The 17,761-nt window shown below is 45.4% G+C and overlaps 1 long non-coding RNA gene across 5 annotated transcripts; it reads right to left on the bottom strand.

Annotated features, from left to right (window-relative positions):
- Positions 1–2,586: 2,586 nt before the first annotated feature.
- On the bottom strand, positions 2,587–16,179 carry LOC111761685 (uncharacterized). 5 transcript variants are annotated; one of them, XR_011646976.1, is made up of 3 exons: positions 15,929–16,149; positions 12,083–12,184; positions 2,587–10,409 (listed from the first exon to the last, which is right to left on the bottom strand). It is a non-coding gene; the product is annotated as an uncharacterized lncRNA (long non-coding RNA). The 5 variants fall into 5 exon arrangements; XR_011646974.1 differs by having other exon boundaries at positions 2,588–9,823; positions 12,083–12,218; positions 16,112–16,179; XR_011646975.1 differs by having other exon boundaries at positions 2,588–9,823; positions 16,112–16,160.
- Between the last annotated feature and the right edge of the window lie 1,582 nt (positions 16,180–17,761).

The following is a 17,761-nucleotide window of genomic DNA, read 5'->3' as shown; positions in this document are numbered from 1 at the left end:
CTACTTTCATTTTTAAAATTTCCTACTCTGTTTTTAAGAAAGGTCTGCCTCTTTTCAGACGTCATATTGTCAGGCATCATGTTGTTAGTGGCAGAGCTGGTATTGTTATGCTGAGACCGTTGGATGTGTAGTGTGGGATAAAGCAAATGAGTTACTTTGTTGGTGTTGCTGAGAACCAGGATTCATGGTGTGGGTGAAAGGAGATACAGAAGAAAGATGAAAGTAAAAATTGTAGTCCTGAATTTGAATTGGAGGTTTCAGTATGAATTATTTTATTTTTTATTTTATTTTTTCTTACTTTTTAATTTTTTCAAAGATACTTTGATTACATAAATATTACAGAGAATATGTATATATAGGGGATTCCCATATGCCCTGCTTCTCACACCTCCCACATTTCCCCACATTAACATCAGAATGAATTTTTGATGTAGCTTGTCTGAAAACCAACCAATCATCCATATTTCCTACCTCTGTCTATTGTTTTCAGACCTAGAAATGAAGACCAACCCAATGGCAGTGAGCACCTTTAGTGCCCAGACCATGGTCTCTAAATACTATTCCCACTAAAAAGAATCAGGGTTCCTTGAAAAAAATAAATAGCTAATTCCCATTTTGGGGCAGAAAGTGTACAATATGTACCTAGCCTATCTTTAAAAAAATTAATTTTATTTATTCTCCACACACACACACACACCCATTGTTTGTGTGTTCTCTGTGTGCTTTCTGTGTCTGCTTCTTTTCTCTTTAGGAGGCACTGGGAACTGAACCTAGGACCTCCCATGTGGAAGAGAGGCACTCAGTCACCTGAACCACCTCAGCATCCTGGTTTACAATGTCTCTCATTGACTTTCCTCTTTGTGTCTTTTTTGTTGCATCAGCTCTCCGTGTTGCCCTCTGTGCCAGCTCGCTTTCTCCAGGAGGCACTGGGAATTGAACCCTTGACCTCCCAGGTTCAACTGGTAGAAGTCCAGTTGCTTAAGTCACATCTACTTCCCTTTATCTTTTAAAAAAAATTTTATTGTGGTAACATTTATAACATAAAATTTCCCATTTGAACCACTTTCAAGTATACAATTCAGTGGTGTTAATTACATTTACAATTTTGTGCTTCCATCATCACCATCCTTTACCAAAATATTTCTAATAATATCACCCCAAAGAGAAATTCTGTGCCATTAAACAATAATTCTCCATTCTAGACAATCTTTTAATACCACAGATCGAGGAAGCAAGAATCATGTCAAAGGGACTCAGAAGACAACATGAAGAGATTTCTTACACTGGCCAATGTCAGGACACTTTGAAGCTCAATAAAGAAAATAACTACAATGGGTTGAAAAACATCAAATCTATTTAAATTTACAAGTTCACAGTGACACTTTAAAAATAAACAAAGAAAAAACAAAACACTCAGTGATCATCATTGGAAAATACTAGGAAATCAACTCACTATTTTGAAAACTGGTGAATAAAGGGAAACAATTAAGTATTTATTCTGTCTTTCCTGTAAGAATTGTGCCACAGGGCAACCAAATAGTAGATGAGAAGGAAGTTGCTTTTTATAGAAACATTGCAGCAAATAATTTAAAAAGGGATGAGGAAGAATTGACTTGGAATATTACTGTTTCACAGCTCCTTATGAAATAAATTGACCTAGCTGATAATATTACAAAAAGAGAAATGATTAGCCATAATAGGCCCTGTGATGGAATTAAGCACCACCTCCTATGTAGAAATCATCCCACAAAATCTAGCAGAAATCTGATCAAGACTTTAGAGCATGGGTTGACAAACTTTCTCCCTAAAGGACAAGAATTAGATATTTTAGATGCCAATGGGCTACACAATTTCTTTTCCAACTACTCAGCTCTGTTGTTGTAGCACAAAAGTAGCCATAGACAATAGATAAACAAATTGGTGTGGTTATGTTCCAATAAAACCCTATTTACAAAAACAGGTGGGAGGCCAGATTTGCCCCAGGGACCATTATTTGACAACCCCTGTCTTGATCTCATTATCAATTTATAGGTAATACAGGGAACTGAGGAACACATGCTATGACACCATGGGGATACGATAAGCAAAATCCAAACTAGGGGAAACTTTAACTAGATAATCAACCTGAATTCTTCACAAATGAATTTCAAGATTTTTTTTTTTTTAATTTTTAAAAGGAGATGGAGGGGACACATGCAGATTAAAAGAAATTCAAGAAATATTAATCACAATATGAGGATCTTGTTTGAATCCTGATTCAAAGTATAAAAGAAAAAGCATTATAGTGTAACTGGATGAATGTGAACACTGTCTCAAAACTTTGATGATATTAAGGATTATTTTTGATTTTAGATGTGTGTGTGACTAAGTATTATGGTTATGTTTAAAAAAGGAAGCCTATATTTTAGAGATATATGCTGAAATATTTACAGATGAAATGGTATGATGTCTGGGATTTGCTTGAAGATGATAGGTGGGAGAAATATAAAGGGAACAAGATTGGTAAGGAGTTGCTAATTGTTGTAGGTGGGTAATAGGCAGAGGTTCATTATATTATTCTCCCTCCTATTTTAAATATTTGAAATCTTCCATTATGAAAAATTATATATATATATATATTTATACCATTTTACTCCATCAACTGACAACATTTAAAAATTCTGACAAACCCAAATTCTGGAAAGGATATGGGGAAAAGGGAAATGCCTACAATAGGTTTTTTTTTTCAGGTCCCAGGGGCCAGGGATTGAACTTGGGAACTCATAAGTGGAAAGCTGACGCTTACCCACTAAATCACACTGGCTCTCCTAACTTGGGTTTTTCATTCATTTTGCTTGCTGTTTGTTTTTGTTTAGGAGGCACAGGGAACCAAACTCAGGACCTCCCCTGTGGGAAGCAGGCGCTCAACTGCTTGAGCCACAGCCGCTCCCTCTTATAACAGCTTTTGAGAGCAATTTGCTTATATCCCATGAGCCAAAAATCTCCATTTCTGGATATATATAAATACACCCAAGTGAAATTGTAGCCCACTAAGAAACACACAGAAGCATTTGTTCAAAAAAAAAGAGAGAATTGAAAATAACCCAAATTGATAAATCATGGTATCTTTGAAATTTGGGCAATAAGAGCAGGGAGGGCTAAGAAATAAAGAAATGCAGAGATTTCTAAGTGGCAGCTTCATGTGGAGCTAAAAACTGGGGCCCCATCAGGGCCAGTTTAGCCAACTGATGGTTGACCTAGTACCTCCTCTTCTCCAGACCCTCTGCTAAGCACTGGGGATATAGAGGTGATGTCCCTCCAGGGTTTCAAAGTCTACATGTCAGGGCTGGAGAGGGCCTGACATATCATCTAGCCTAATCTCCCCCATTTTACAGATGTGCAAGTTGAGGCCCAGAGAAGTTAGATGACTTGCCAAAGGCACATAGTTGGTTTGTGGAGGGACCAGGAATTGAGCCAGGTCTCTAGATGCTCAGCAGAATCAGGAAATCTTGGAACCATATATCCTTGAGTCTGAATCCTGGCTCTGTAACTCACTAACTGCAACTTGGCCAAGTTTTATAATGTCTCTCTCTTCAGAAAAATAATAACACTTACTTCATTAATTGATGTGCAGTTAAATGAAATGATACACATAAAGCACTTGACCCAAGGACTAGAGAGAAATCAGACCTCAATACATCAGTTATTTATTCTTATTATTGTTGGTATAAAGCAGGGGTTTTTAACAAGGGGTCCATGAGCTTGAATTGAAAATTTAAAAAAAGATAACATTACTCTTGTGTGGCTATGTTGGTTCAGGTGTGATATATTTATTAAACAATACACAGCATGGGGTGGACTTACTAAGGGGTCCATGGTTTTCACCTGACTGGCAAAGGGGTCCGTGGAACAAAAAAGGTTAAGAATCCCTGGTATAAAGAAATCCTTAGCAAAAAGGAGAAAAAGCTGCATTCTAGGTTGCTCTCAAATAGTTAAATCCACACTTGTTAGATCCAGGATGGCCAAGGCTCTATATCAAGTTAAAGGCTTGTCCAAGGTCAGTTAGTTGCTTTCTGTCCCAAGGCCTCACCCAAGCAGGTTTTCGTGCAAATGCTTTCTGTGAACTGTGAATGCAAAGGACTCCTCGCCGCCTTCCCTCTGCAGACGGAGGCCCTCGCTGAGACAGTACCGGGTACCACGCATCGTTCTATAATCTGTACGGATCCTGCTCTACCACTCTCTGAGTCTCAAGTTCCTATAAACGAGGATAATCGTGGGCTGTCGGGAGGGTTACACTGACAAATGCCTGGCATAAAGTTGGTCCTCAATATATGGTAGCTACGATGATGATGGTGATGTCAGAAGCCAGTCTCGGGACATCAGGCTGAAGAGATACAGAAATGAGTCGATTGCACTCCTCGCCCAGAGCATTTCAGGCCAGTGGCGGTACAGTCAGAGGCCGCTCCTTCATCCCCACTTCTCGCCATGCTCTCCCATTTCAGGCCTGGATCAGGGCCCAAGGGACAAAGTGATTCTGTCTGCTGTTTCCTCCAGGGAGGCTGGCCCTAAGGAGGACCCAGCCCTATCTCCTAAGTCTGAATTTACCCATTCACTTGCCTCTGCTGGCGAGAACCCCTTCTTCAGCTCTGCAGTCCTGCTGACTGTCCCCAGCTGCTGGGGTCAAGGCATCCTCTGCTGGAATAATAAAGCCATCCAGAAGGTTCCCCCTGGCGAGCTTGGCACCACACTCTAGTGTGCACCCTTGGGGCCAGGTAGCCAGAAACTATGAGGCCTGCCCTCAAAACCAGCCCCTGTCCCTAGCACCCAGGAGCCACCAGGCCCAAAGAGTTTCAAAACCCAGTTCCTTCCTTTTCTGCCAATAAGATCACATGGATTTTTTTTTTTTTTTTACCAAAGATGTCTACAGAGCCTAACGAAGCACTCTCAGCAGGCCCAGTGGTCATTTGATCCCATTTCCCAACCCTAGAGAGTAAAAGCCATTGAGTGTCAGGGGAAGACATGGTAAGACCAATGAGAGACAAATAGCATCAGTTATATATGTTTTGCTTCTCCTGTGGCAGCAGGAGTTGGAGGTGTTCTTTCAAGCAGATGCCAGAGCGGCTAACTTGCAGCTCTTCTCAGGCTGCAGGTCCGGGGGACAGGCAGTGGGATGGTGTATTGCTGTGTGAGCTCCCTGAGGGCAGGGGCTGTGCTGATTCCCCATTCTTTCCCCAGCTAGCACAGTGCCTGGCACTGAGTGGTCAATCAATAAATGCCTGTCACATGAACAAAGGTGCTTATCAGCCAGCCAGTTTAGATAACCCTCTTGCACAACCCCATAACAGCCTGAATTTTCCTTCACTGTGCTTATCATACTTGTAATGCAATTCATTAATAATTATATGTGCGATTATTTGTTTCACGTGTGCCACCCTAACAAGGCCTCAGTTCACTGGGAAGAGGCACGGCCCCCAGTGCATTTCCCGGTGCCTCGAGTGATGCCGGGCAGGTAGCTGGCACCGAATGCCTGTTTGCTGAATGTGTAGATGAGCACAAAGGTGGCCATGCCCGGTGATCTCTCCACCCACCGACCTCCAAGGCCTGACTGCCCTGAGTGCTGGGCCCATTCCCAGGGCCCAGAGGCCCGGCCTTAGGTTCTTAACTTCAGGGGGCTCAGAGAGCTACGGGAGAGTGTGGGAACGATGGTTTGCTCGTCCTGCCTCAGCTGTTCTTCGCATCTGTCTCCTAGCAAGTCTGCGTTCATTTACAAGAGACAAAATGGAGGAGGAAGCAGGCTCATCTGCGGGTTGATTGGGACTTCCCCTTTCCCTCCATTAGGCCATTTGAGACTTTCAGCCTGGGGGTAGAGGAAGCGCCTGGAGTTAATAAGGGAGCCCATTTCGCAGAGCTGTTATAGAACAAAATGAGTTAATAGATGTGTGTGGACCCCAGGGCAGGGCCAGCCGGCACTGCGCTCAGGAGCGCTAGCCCAGTGGCTGCTGTTGCTCTCAATACTCGATTGCCTCAAGGGCCGTCTGCCGGGAGGAGCTCTTCGGGGTGGGCCCTGGTGATGGGTGATGGGCTTAACCATGGCACCTCCTGGGCCCAGCCTGGTCAGAGTGTGGGCAAAAGGGAGGGACCCACCTGAGTGACACAGACCCAGCTCACACCGACTTAGGCAAAAGTGGGCCCACATGGCCCACACGTCCAGAAGGTAGCTTTGCTTTGCGCACAGCTGGGTCCAGGGGCTCCAGCGATGTCATCAGAAGACGTCCCCTCCCTGTCTCCACTGCTCCCCACTGCTGTCTTCTGTGTGAGCTCCAGTCTTACGGGGTCTTTCCCACACCCATGGCGCCTTGCAGCCTATCCTCCTTCAGCTATCACCCGCAAAAGAGAGTTTCTTTCTTCCCCAAAGTTCAGACAAAACCCCTAAATTGAGTCTCATTGGCTGTAACTGAGTCACCATTCCTGAACCAACCACTGTGGCCAGAGGATGCAAGGTTCTGACTGGCAAGGCTGAGTCACAGGGTCACATGGGCGCATGGCCACCTGGAATTAGCTTCACCTGAATTACCTGCACGAGAAGGGGAGAAGAGTTTCCCCAAGCAAGAGATAGGTATATTACCAGAAGGAAGAATGTTGTGGGATCAGCAAAACAAACAAATATCCACTGCAGGTTGCAAATCTCCCCACGGGCCTGGTGGCAAGGGCAGTGAGAACAAACAAACACCAACTCTGTCGGACAAGTAACAACGACAGGAATTGGAGCAAACCTGTTTTTCTACCTGAGCTAATATACACGTTTCCATTCCTCCTGTCTGTTCTTCATTTAGGTTAGGTTTCTTGTATGGTCAATTTCCCCCTGTATCAGAAACACCTCAGCTGCTTTATTAAAAAGGGAGGATTCTCTGTCCCCACCCTAATCCTACTGAATCTGAATATCCAGAGACGATGCCCAGGAACCAGCATTTTGTTTTGGACTCCTCCTCAATGAAGGCATTTCCACAGAAACTCACTGGTTATTTTATTCTGGAATTTTCATTACAACAGTCCTTCTAAACAACCACAGCAAGGGAAAAAACCAATCAACCAACTAGGAATTGTCAGATAAGCCCAAATATAAATTAATCAAGTTTTACAAGTAGAAACAGACTACAGTGAGATCTCAGGGGCCCTTTTCCAGACAGAACATCTTGGCAGCCTCTCACTCTGTATTCCCCCAAGTTTGTATCTGGAAGAAATCGTCTATGCATTTCTCTCTTTTTCTGGAGTACATTGGCAACCTCAAGAATTATTTAGTGATTTATCATGTTTCTTATTAGAATACTAATAGATTTCTGGGCCCTAGGAGCGAGCACTCCGATGAGATTGTTAAAGAAATTCATTTTGAACTTTGGAAATGTAGCAGATTTCTGTCAACTGCAAGGGAAAGAGCCATTCATGAATTCATTTCATTTGCTCAACCAGCATGGGCAGATTAATTGGTAAATAAGATTATTTCCTTTGTCTTTTTCCTACAGCTTTTATTGATACATAAAATTCACTTACCATCTAATTCACCCATTTAAAGTGTACAATTCCAGTTGTTTTTTGAGTATATTTACAGAACTGTGCTACCATCATAACATCAATTTTAGAACATTTTAATCACCTCACAATGAAACCCTGTACCTTTTAGCTATCAACCTGCCAGTCCTCCCTGCCCTAAGGAATCACAAATGTACTTTCTGTGCCTAGTCTGGGTATTTCATATAAATGGAATCATATAATATGTAGCCTTTTGTGACTGGCTTCTTTCACTCAGCATAATGTTTTTGAGGTTCATCCGCATTGTAGCATGTATCAGGACTTCATTTCTTTTTATGGCTGAATAATATTCCATTGCAAGGCTATGGATGCAAGTTTTTGTGTGGACATGGGTTTTCCTTCTTTTGCTTTTGAGGGGCTCCTAATACGGCAAAGTTAAGCGCTAAAACAAGTACTCGACTAAGACAAGACAAGTTTCTGGAGCACTTACTGTGTACTGGGCACTCTGAGAGACATATAGTGGATCCAGACCTGAACCCTGCCTTCCGGGAGCTTGGACTCTGCAACCTGAGTGGGAAGACTCATTGGCATACATCAACCACCTCAGAATATTGTGACTCATGCTTTAGCAGAGGTCCAAAAAACTGCTATGGGAGCCCTGAAGAAGGAACAATTTTTAAAAGCTTTCATTATGAAAATGTTGAAACATACAGAAAGCAGAAAGAAGAGTACACTAAATACCTATGTATTGACATATAATTCAACAACTGTCAACATTTTGCCATGTTTACTTCATCTCATTATTTATAAAATTTGTTACTGAACCATTTCAAAGTTAATTATAAATATTCTAACACTTCAGCAGTAAGCATTCAGCATGCATTTCTATAAAACAAGCGCGGTTTCCTACACAATCAAAACACACCACACCTTATAAAATTAACAATTATGACCTCATGTCACCTAACATCCAGTTTATATCCAAATTTCCTCCATTGTCTAAAAAAAAGGTTTTTTATCGCTTTTAAAAATGTTTTAAAATTTAATAAACTGGGAGCAGATGTGCCTCAAGCAGCTGAGTGCCTGTTTCCCCGGGTTTGGTTCCCGGTGCCTCCTAAAAACAATAAAACAAAACAGCAAGGGGTTCTCTCTGTCTAGCGGAGCCCGCACCAGATCTTGGTGTGTATATCCATCTTTCCTTCTTTCTGTCTTTCTTTTTTAAAATTTTTTTAAATAGATACTTAGATTACATAAATATTACACAAAAAATTAGGGGATTCTCATATGACTCACTCCCTACCTTCCCCACACTTTCCCACATTAAAAACATCTTTCATTGGTGTGGTACATTTGTTACAACTGGTGAACATATATTGGAGCATTGCCATTAAGTGTGGATTATAGTTTACATTACAGTTTAAACTCTCTCCCACACAGTGTTGTAAGTTATGACAAGATATAAAATGGCCTGTATCAGTCACTGCAATGTCATTTAGGACAATTCCAATGTCCCGAAAATGCCCCCATATTACACCTCTTTTTCCCTCTTCCTCCCCTCAGAAACTCTGGAGGTCACTGCCTCTACATCAATGATAAAAGTTCTTCCATTGCTAGAATAACAATAAGTCTATAGTAGAATAACAGTCATTCCCTAATCCTGAGGATTCTGAGATGGTGATGCTCACTCCACCTCTAATTGAGAGGAGGCTTAGATCCCGTGGGACAGATGGATGGGACTATCTTGCTTGCAGATGCAGACTCTCTTGGTTCCTTGGGATGGTCGTTGTCCATCATCATTTCCTTGTTAGTTGTCCTGGATGAGTCCAATGAACTGGAGAGTAGGTGTTGCAACTCTGTTGAGATTCAGGGCCCAACTGGTACATGGACAGCCCAAAGATTTAAGTCTCTTGGACATAAACCTGTCAACCCTAGTACTAACTATAGGTTCAAATAGAAGGGGCAGAAGAGCTGTAAACACAGGGAAACCATGACCAAGTCCAACTATGTCAAACTGGGGAGCATAAATTCCAAAGTGGGGTCCACTTGCAGGGCACCAAATTCCTGAGCGGTCTGCCCTGCCTGTAGTGTCTGGATGTCTCCAGAGCCCTCAGGAGCCCTGCTATTTGAGGCAATATTTATTGTGGCATGTTTTCTCTCCCATTTCTCAGCAAGTTTTCTTCTTTGCCCCATTTCCCAAATAAATTCTTTTTACTGGCTTAAAAAACAAAAGAACAACAACAAGCGGAGTGGATGTGACTCAAAAGGTTGAGCGCCTGCTTCCCACATGGTAGATCCCAGGTTTGGTTCCTGGTGCCTCCTAAAAACACACACACACACATATGTGCACACAAACAACAAACAAACAAATGAAAAAAAAAAAAAAACACAAAAACTCAGGGTAGCCAATGTGGCTCAGTGGTTGAGTGCTGGCTTCAATCCCCCGGCCCCAGTACCTCAAAAAAAAAAAAAGTAATAGTAATAATAATAACAATAAGCCAAGATACAATCAAGGATCACATATCACATTTGATTGTTAAACATATAGGTCTCTTCACGTCTAGAACGACCCCCTCCCCCATTGCTTTTGCTTTTGCGTGGTTTTGTTTTCATATCATTGACTTTTAAGAGATCACAACAGTGGATATATAAACTGTTTTATGAACTTACAAACTGTAAATGCTGGATTTGTCTGATTGCTTTCTTATGTGTTTACCTGTCCCTCTAGCTGGCTCTGAAGGAGTGATTAGATTTAGGCCCAACGCCTTTGTCAGGAAGACTTCATGGGTGGAAGAGCTGCGTAGTCGACTGCATCAATAGGCCATAAAGCTGGTTTTCCCATCACTGGTGATGTTAAGCTGGTCACTGGGTTAAGTGGTGAGGGGCAAATACAAGAACGCTTAACTCTGCTAGGGAGAAGGATGGAGAAATCCTCAGAGGGGCATTATAATTTGATTAGGGCTTTAAAGGGTGTGTGGGAGCCTACTGGGTGGAAGCGGGGGAAGGAAAATGCTTTTCAGGTATACGTGGAGGCACACAGTTGGGAACCTGTATGACCAGGTTGAGGAAGTAAGGGGTAGTAGAGAAATGTGGGTTGGGAATTGTTGTAACAACCCGCACTTAGAGTAAGCTTACTATTTTCCAGGAAATATGTATGTTAAGTGACTCATTTAATCCTCCCACAGTCCTACGGAATGGGTGTTACTTCTGCCGGTTTTAAGGATGAGGAAATGGAACTTGAGTGATGTGCAGTAACTTGCCTAAGGTGATACGGCTAGGAACTGGGAGTCTCCAGGTTTGAACCCGGGTGCCTAACTCCTGAGCCTCTGCTTTTAAAATCACTAAACTCGACATAAAGGGGAAAGGGGAGCCGAGAATGGAGTTGGGGAGGCAGATTGGGGGCAGATGGAGACAGGCCTTGTCAGTCATTCTAAGGAGTTTTGATGTAATTCCAGGGAGAGTGGGGAGCCAGTGAAGGTTTCCGGCACGAGAGGGCACGGCTCTGCTCGAGCTTGAGCGCGCTCACTCCCCTGCCCCGTGCAGCTGCAAGCGGGAGCTGGTAGGTCGAAGGCTGGGCGCTGAAGTGAGCTGGGCCCCAAGGAACAAAGAAGGGAGAAATTCACGAGCCTCTGTGGCCGTGAGCCGAGCCTGTGCATAGCCCACCACACAGCCAGATCGTGGCAGAGACAGAACTAGAGCTCGGGGTGGGCCTCGATTCCAAGTCCACTGTTCCTTCTTGATGGTGTTTGTTTCACTAAAAAGCACTGGCCGCTGGGATACCGAACGCCCCCAGAGAATCCTTTCTTTTTTATTTGTATTTCCTCACTTCGGGAAATCTAAGGAAACTGGCGGCCGTGGAAGCGGCGTTCCCGGCACCGCCTCCTCGCGAGCGCCCTCCCCGGCCCGGCCTCCGCCGCGCGCCCCTCGGCCCGCGCGTCCTTTCGGGCACGGCCTGCGCGTCCCCAGCGCACCGCCGCGCACTCCCCGCGCTGGCCCGCCGGCCTTCCGTTTCCAGTCGTGGGTGGGGCCCATTGTGCCCGGCAGGCACAGCTGTCGGTGGTCGCCGCGGCCCTGCTGGTTCCATCCTTCCAGCCCAAAGCAGGGAGGGTGTGAGGATGGATGGCGGGTACTGCCCCGGGACCAGGCCGCCTGGGCTCAAATCGCTGCCCACTTACTGGCTGTGCAGGCTTGAGCAGCAATCTTTACTTCACCTCGCTGCTTGTTTCTTCATTTTTAAATCGGTGAAAATAACAGTGCTTCATAAAATTGGGTGTGAGGATTAAATGACCTAACGAGAATTAAAGAGTGCTTGCCAAAAGACAAAGGCTGGTTATTATTATTAGCCTAGAAGTCAGCTGGCTTGGGTGCCTGCCTGAGCCCTGCCACCAACTTACCTCTGAATAAGGCAAACTTTCCAGATCGTGCATAAAACCTACCTCCCTTAACTGCACCCAGTTTAAAGCCTTACTTGAGTCCAAGAATTTAAAGGACAGCTGGCATTATTAAAATTAACTGTATTGGGAGAGGGTATTGTATTGGGACGGCCTCCCACCCCCACCCCTCTTACCACAGCACTAACCTAGACTCAGAAGGCCTTCAGATAGCTGCTAGCTGCATGCTCGTGGGCAGATCACTTCATCTTTGTGTCTCAGTTTCCTCTGTAAAATGGGAGTGATAATCCCTGTTTCACAAGATGAAAGAAGTCAGGTTCTTGACTGTATTTTGAAAATGGAAGGAAACAAACAAGCAAAATGCTTTTTCAAAGAATGTTTAATAGCCTGGAAAAAGGATACCAACATAGTATTTATTTTTTCTTTCCAGAATTACATTTTTAAAAAAATTTACAGGTGGAATGCATTAATACATTATGGTAAAAGATTCACAGCATTATATCCAGTGAAAATAGGCATCCCATTGTATATAAAATTTAACCCAAACTTTGTTTTTAAAAAGGATAAACACATTCGGAAAAAAAAAATACAACCGAAGGAAATTCATCAACACGTTAGCAGTGTTACCTCTGTATAGCTGGATTACGGGTAATTATTCTTTATTTTTCTATATTTTCTAAATTCTTTCTAATGAGGATATATTATTTTCAGACAGGAGAAAATGACAATTATTTTAAAAGAAGAAGAAATGAAAGTGCTTTGAAAATATTTGAGGCTAAGCAAAAACAAGTTAGAGGTCACCTATGTGACGGGGACCAAACACTTTAGATTAAAATTCTGCCTTTTAGAAGTACCCATCCATCTCTCTGTCCTTGCCCTCCTCCCTCCTCTGGGCAAGGCTACCGCATCACACCCAGGCTGACAGGTCCATGCCTTTTTTATCTTTGAAGGCCTCATGCAGTGTTCCTTTGGTTTCCAGAACTTCACCAGCCTCCTTGGCAGGAAGCTCCTTCCTTCTAGGTCAGGACTTGGTCAGGGGAGCTGTGGGCAGGGCTGAAGAACCGTGAAGTCCCTGCAGAGTGGCTAGGTTACCTACTACTCAGCCGAGGAGGCCTGCTCTTCCCCGTCTAGGAAAACCGTGGCCTTCAGGCCCCCTCTTTGGGTTATTTTGTCTCTTCTGTATGTTCCTTACAGCCCACCAGGACCTTCTCAAAAACCTTCACTGGCTTCTCATTTCCTTCAGGGTGAACATTGGTCAATCTTCTTAGGCTGGCATTCTAGGGCCTGCAGGACCTGACCCAACTTTCCCTTCTGACATCTCTTTCCTTACAATTCCTATGTACTAATCAAAATATTCTACCTGCCACCTCCACAGCCAGGCCAGGAAGGGACACAAATGAGTGGAGATAGCTGTATGCAGGAATGCAATGGGAAAAGGTGGGGACTGTGGCAAACTGGGGCAAGCACTGACCTTCTAAAGGGACAGTCGTATTTTTTCAGTGCCAGTCAACTGCTGCCAGGTGGGATCTTCCCATTTTTCATGAGAATTGAGAAATTGGGATCTTGATGTGAAATCTCCTAATTTTTAAATATTGGCAGCTAATTCACATAATACATTTGGCCAGTCTGGTGATGACAGTTTGTGACTTGCTTTAGGAACACACTGAACTTTTCTCCTTCTGCACCTTTGCTTTTGCTGTTCCCACTGCCAAGAACACCCTCCCACTCATTGCAGTCTAATGAACCAACACCTACCTATCCTGTTAGGCATGGCCAAAACACCACCTCTTCTGTGGGCCTTTCCAGATGGACCTCGGCTGAAAGTGACATCTCATTCCGGGGGCCACACCATGCATTTAGCACTGCGCTTATCCTGCCTCATGCCACAGTTGTTTCAGTAAGAGTCCTATCTCTCCTAGTAGACAATAAGCTCCTGAAGCATTCCAAAAATATTTATTGAGCACCTGCTATGTGCCCATCACCATGCTAGGCACTGGTTTATCACCTGGAAACAAGATGGACAAGGTCTTTGCCGTGATGGAATACAGCGTCTAGCGGAGGAGACATTTTAAATAAATAATTCCCCACATACCTAATTCCAACTGTGATGACCTTCATGGAGTTAAAAAAGTTTATAAAAAGGGAGTTCATTCGGACAGGAGGGTCAAACAAGGGCTGGTCTTGAGGTAGTGTGGGGAAGCATTATCACTAGGGCTGCCACGTAGGGTTATACAGTTGATATTCTGCACAAAAGTGTCCAGCTGAGGGTGCAGGTGTGAGAGGAAATCCAGCCTGCTTGCTTGGCTAAGCTGTGCCTTTTTCTAATTTTCCCGAAAGGATATGTAGGGAAGTGTTTAGTGCCCTCACCCCTCCCCCCCAATCCAAAATGAAAGATAAAAGATGCCCAAAAATAAACTTATGATCTAAATAAAAACAGTGACTTCTCTATGCACACGTGCAGCCTCAAGAGATATCCCCTGCTCCCCCTTTCTACCGGAATACATCCTCTTAAATCCTTAATACAGAGGCATCTGGGATCAGTGAAGGCCTCTTTGAGGAAGTGACATAGGAGTTGAGACTGAAGGGTAAGAAGGGGCCAGCCGGCATACAGAATGTGTCACAACAACAACAACAAAAAGCGCAACAGAGCTACCATTACAGAGCGCTTCCCAGAAGTGAGACACTGCTGGAGCTGCGTGCTCACTCTTCCTTCCTTATCCTTACAAGGAAGGAAACACTCTTTGATTTCAATTGAACAGATGAGAAAACTGAGGTCTAGAGAAGATAAGCAGCCTGCCCAAGGTTACTTGGCTAGTCAAGGGTGGGCTGTGGTTGACACCCATGCCTGTGGGACTCCACGCCCCTCCTCTGGGCTACCAGGCAGCAAGGACCTTCAGGAATGAAGAGGAGCATAGAGAGTCTCAAGCTTTGCTATTCAAAGTAGGGCCCAGGGGATCCTCAGCACTGGCATTACCTAGAAGCTTGTCAGGAATGAAGGCTCTCGGGTTCTACCCCAGACCTACAGAAGCTGCATTTTACAAGAATTATGTGCACATTACAGGCGTAGAACAACTAGAGAATAAGCCAGGCAAAACCGCAGATTGTCTTCGCAGTCCTATACAACAGTCTCATCTCACAGGCCAGGTACCCAATGGCCTGAAAACAACTTATAAACAAACTTGCCAGAATTGACAACTGTTCCAGCCATCCAGTTGCCCCAGTTTTGTCTTCTATCCAGAGTCTAAGGGAAAGGCTGTGAGAGACTACCACTAGCCTCAAAGATGGGGCTGTAGTACACTCTGCCTCTGCTCAGTTCCTTAGGATGGATCTGCCCTCATCAGGAATAAATCCAAAGTTGTTTGGCCTTTCTTCTAATTAATCACTGCTCCAAAATGATCTTCCACTGGGGTCCGCTCTGATTCACAGATCATTTTCTGGGACCTACTTTTCACAAGACAATTCCCTGTCTTAGCCTGCATATCAAAGGCAGCAGAGTGGTTTGGTGGAAAAGATCAGTGGGCCAGGAAAAGCAGGATTCCATCCAGCTCTGAGAACACATGCTGTGTGACTTTGGAAAACGTTCCACCCCACATCCCCATCTGAAAAACGGGTGGGATGGACTAGATCAGGAATCACTAGATCAGGGACCTGGCAGGTAATGTAAAAAAAAAAATCCAGTAGGGAGTAGTGGGGACTGTGGCAAACTAGGGTATGCAATGCCCTTACTAAAAGGGTCTGCCCTACGCAACAATAGGCCATTATTGTCAGGGGGGAATATGAGCCCTGTGCTGTCAGATATTTCAATCTTTCAAAAGTTGGGAATCTGATTCCCTCTCTCCTCCCCTCCCCCAAAGCCTCAGAAATATCTTAGGACGTTTAAATACTGGCAACTAGTTTAACTCACAAAACAACAACACTGTGTGGGTCAAATTAAGCTCGGAGAGCAATCCACATTTGCCCCTGGGTCGCTAGTTTGCGATGCCTGACCTGGATGCGACCCTAACCTTATGTGTAAGTTTATGATTCCGTCCTACCTGCAGCTCCTTTAAAATGTGGCAAAGAGGCTGCTGTAAGGGCGAGAGGGGATCCCTTCGACAGGGACCCGTCGCCACTGCCCTGGCCGTCATCAGTGTCCCCCTCTCTGGGCCCCTCCCGGGACTCGGCCTCGACCGTGGTGACGGGTCGCAGGGCGTCCGCCTCTGCACACGCCTCCCTACCTGCTCGCCTGCTCTCCGGTCACAGCCGGCAGCGCAGGAGCGATGACTCAGCTCTGGCAGCGGAGTCGCGGAGGGAGGGGGACGCGCAGGGGGAGGGAGGGGGACGCGCAGGGGGAGGGAAGGCCCAAAGGAGGGGGCGGAGGAGAGGGCGGGGGCAGGAGGAGGGGCCAAGGAGGGGCGGGAGAGAGGAGAAGTTGGAGAGGAGAAAGGGACGAAGGGAGGGGTAGGAAGGCTCTCGGAAGGAGGGGGGGGAGGGGCTCCTGGGGACGCGGAGCCCCAGCTCCAGCCGCCCTCGCGCTGCAGGCTGAGTCCCGGGAGGGGAAGCCGGTCGGTGACCAGCCGCGGGCGCGGGGCTGAGGCGGAGCGCGGAGGAGCGTGTGCTGGCGGCCCCCTCCCCTCCTCCAGCCCTCCCCCTCGCCTGAGCCCGCGAGCACACGTGGCCCCAGCCACAGTCCCCAAGCCGCCCCGGGCCGTTTAGGACCGGCCCTCCTGACTTTTACTTTTTCCTGAGTTGGGGGTTGGGATGGGGGGAGGGGAGGAGGGAGAAGGAAGAGGACCCTAGGGAACGCGCCTTTCGCCACCAAGCATTTAGCGAGCGCCTCCTTTTGGGGACCTTGGGAAATTAGGCATTTAGAATGCGGTGGAGGTGAGGGCGCAGCTTCGTGCGGGCTTGCAGGGGAGAGAGAAAATCCACAGCTTATATCTGCGAGTGGGAATTTGAAGGGAGAAATGATCCTACTGGACATTTGATGCAAGGTAGAATTTGGAAGAAGTCACAAGGAAGTTTCAAATTAATGGAATGAATGAAATGTGCCGTGGGGGCATGCCTGTGTGTATACAAGAGAACAAGGGGTTTTGTTTTTTCTAAATGCCTTTTTGTCTGTTTATGTGTGTTTGGAGGGATATATAGGTGTAAATGTATGTGTCACTGAATAATATGCATATCCGTGCCTTACGTGTATAGGCTCATTAATAGGTGTATATGTGTTTGTGTGCCAGGACTAGATCTGGGTATGTATACAGGTGTGTGTCTTTATGTACCTAAATGTTAAGCATGTGCATTTAATGATACCTAAGGGCTTTCCCGAGTTTGTGTTTAAACATGTGTATGTACATGTGTTTGGGGGTTTGTGTGTATGACTGCATATCCTTGGGTATCAGTGTTGTGTGTGTGTACATTTGTGGGAATATGTATCTTCATGAGACTGTATGGTTGTGTATGTGTTTATGTGCAAGTATGGGAATGCATTTGTGATTTGTGACCAGGGCTGGAGTGTGTCTTGAGGGTGTGTGTCTGTGTGTACAAATGAGAGTATGACTTTAAGAATCTGTGGATCTGCCTGTGTGTGTCTCTTGTAGCTCTGCAGCCACCCTCTGGGCTCGGTCTGTGGTAAGGGCCACATGCTTCTCAGAGGCTGGGCTGGTCCAGAGGGCTTCTTGGAAGAGGAGCTTCTTCGGGAGAGGGAAGATCAGGGACCTGGGAGGTAGGAAGAAGCCCTGTGTGTGCTGAGCCAGTGATAGATCGCCTTGGGAGCAGCGGGACAGGTGAAGGGGTGAGGCCAGCAATGCAAACTGAAGCAAGACCCAGGGAAGGCATTGAACGCTAGAACCCGTCATTGCTGCCTCTTCGGGCACTTGATGTGCTTCTCT

This window comes from Dasypus novemcinctus, chromosome 2 (assembly GCF_030445035.2).
Source record: "Dasypus novemcinctus isolate mDasNov1 chromosome 2, mDasNov1.1.hap2, whole genome shotgun sequence".
NCBI classification, from domain to species: Eukaryota; Metazoa; Chordata; class Mammalia; order Cingulata; family Dasypodidae; genus Dasypus; species Dasypus novemcinctus.
This window is presented reverse-complemented; position numbering and strand designations above follow the sequence as displayed.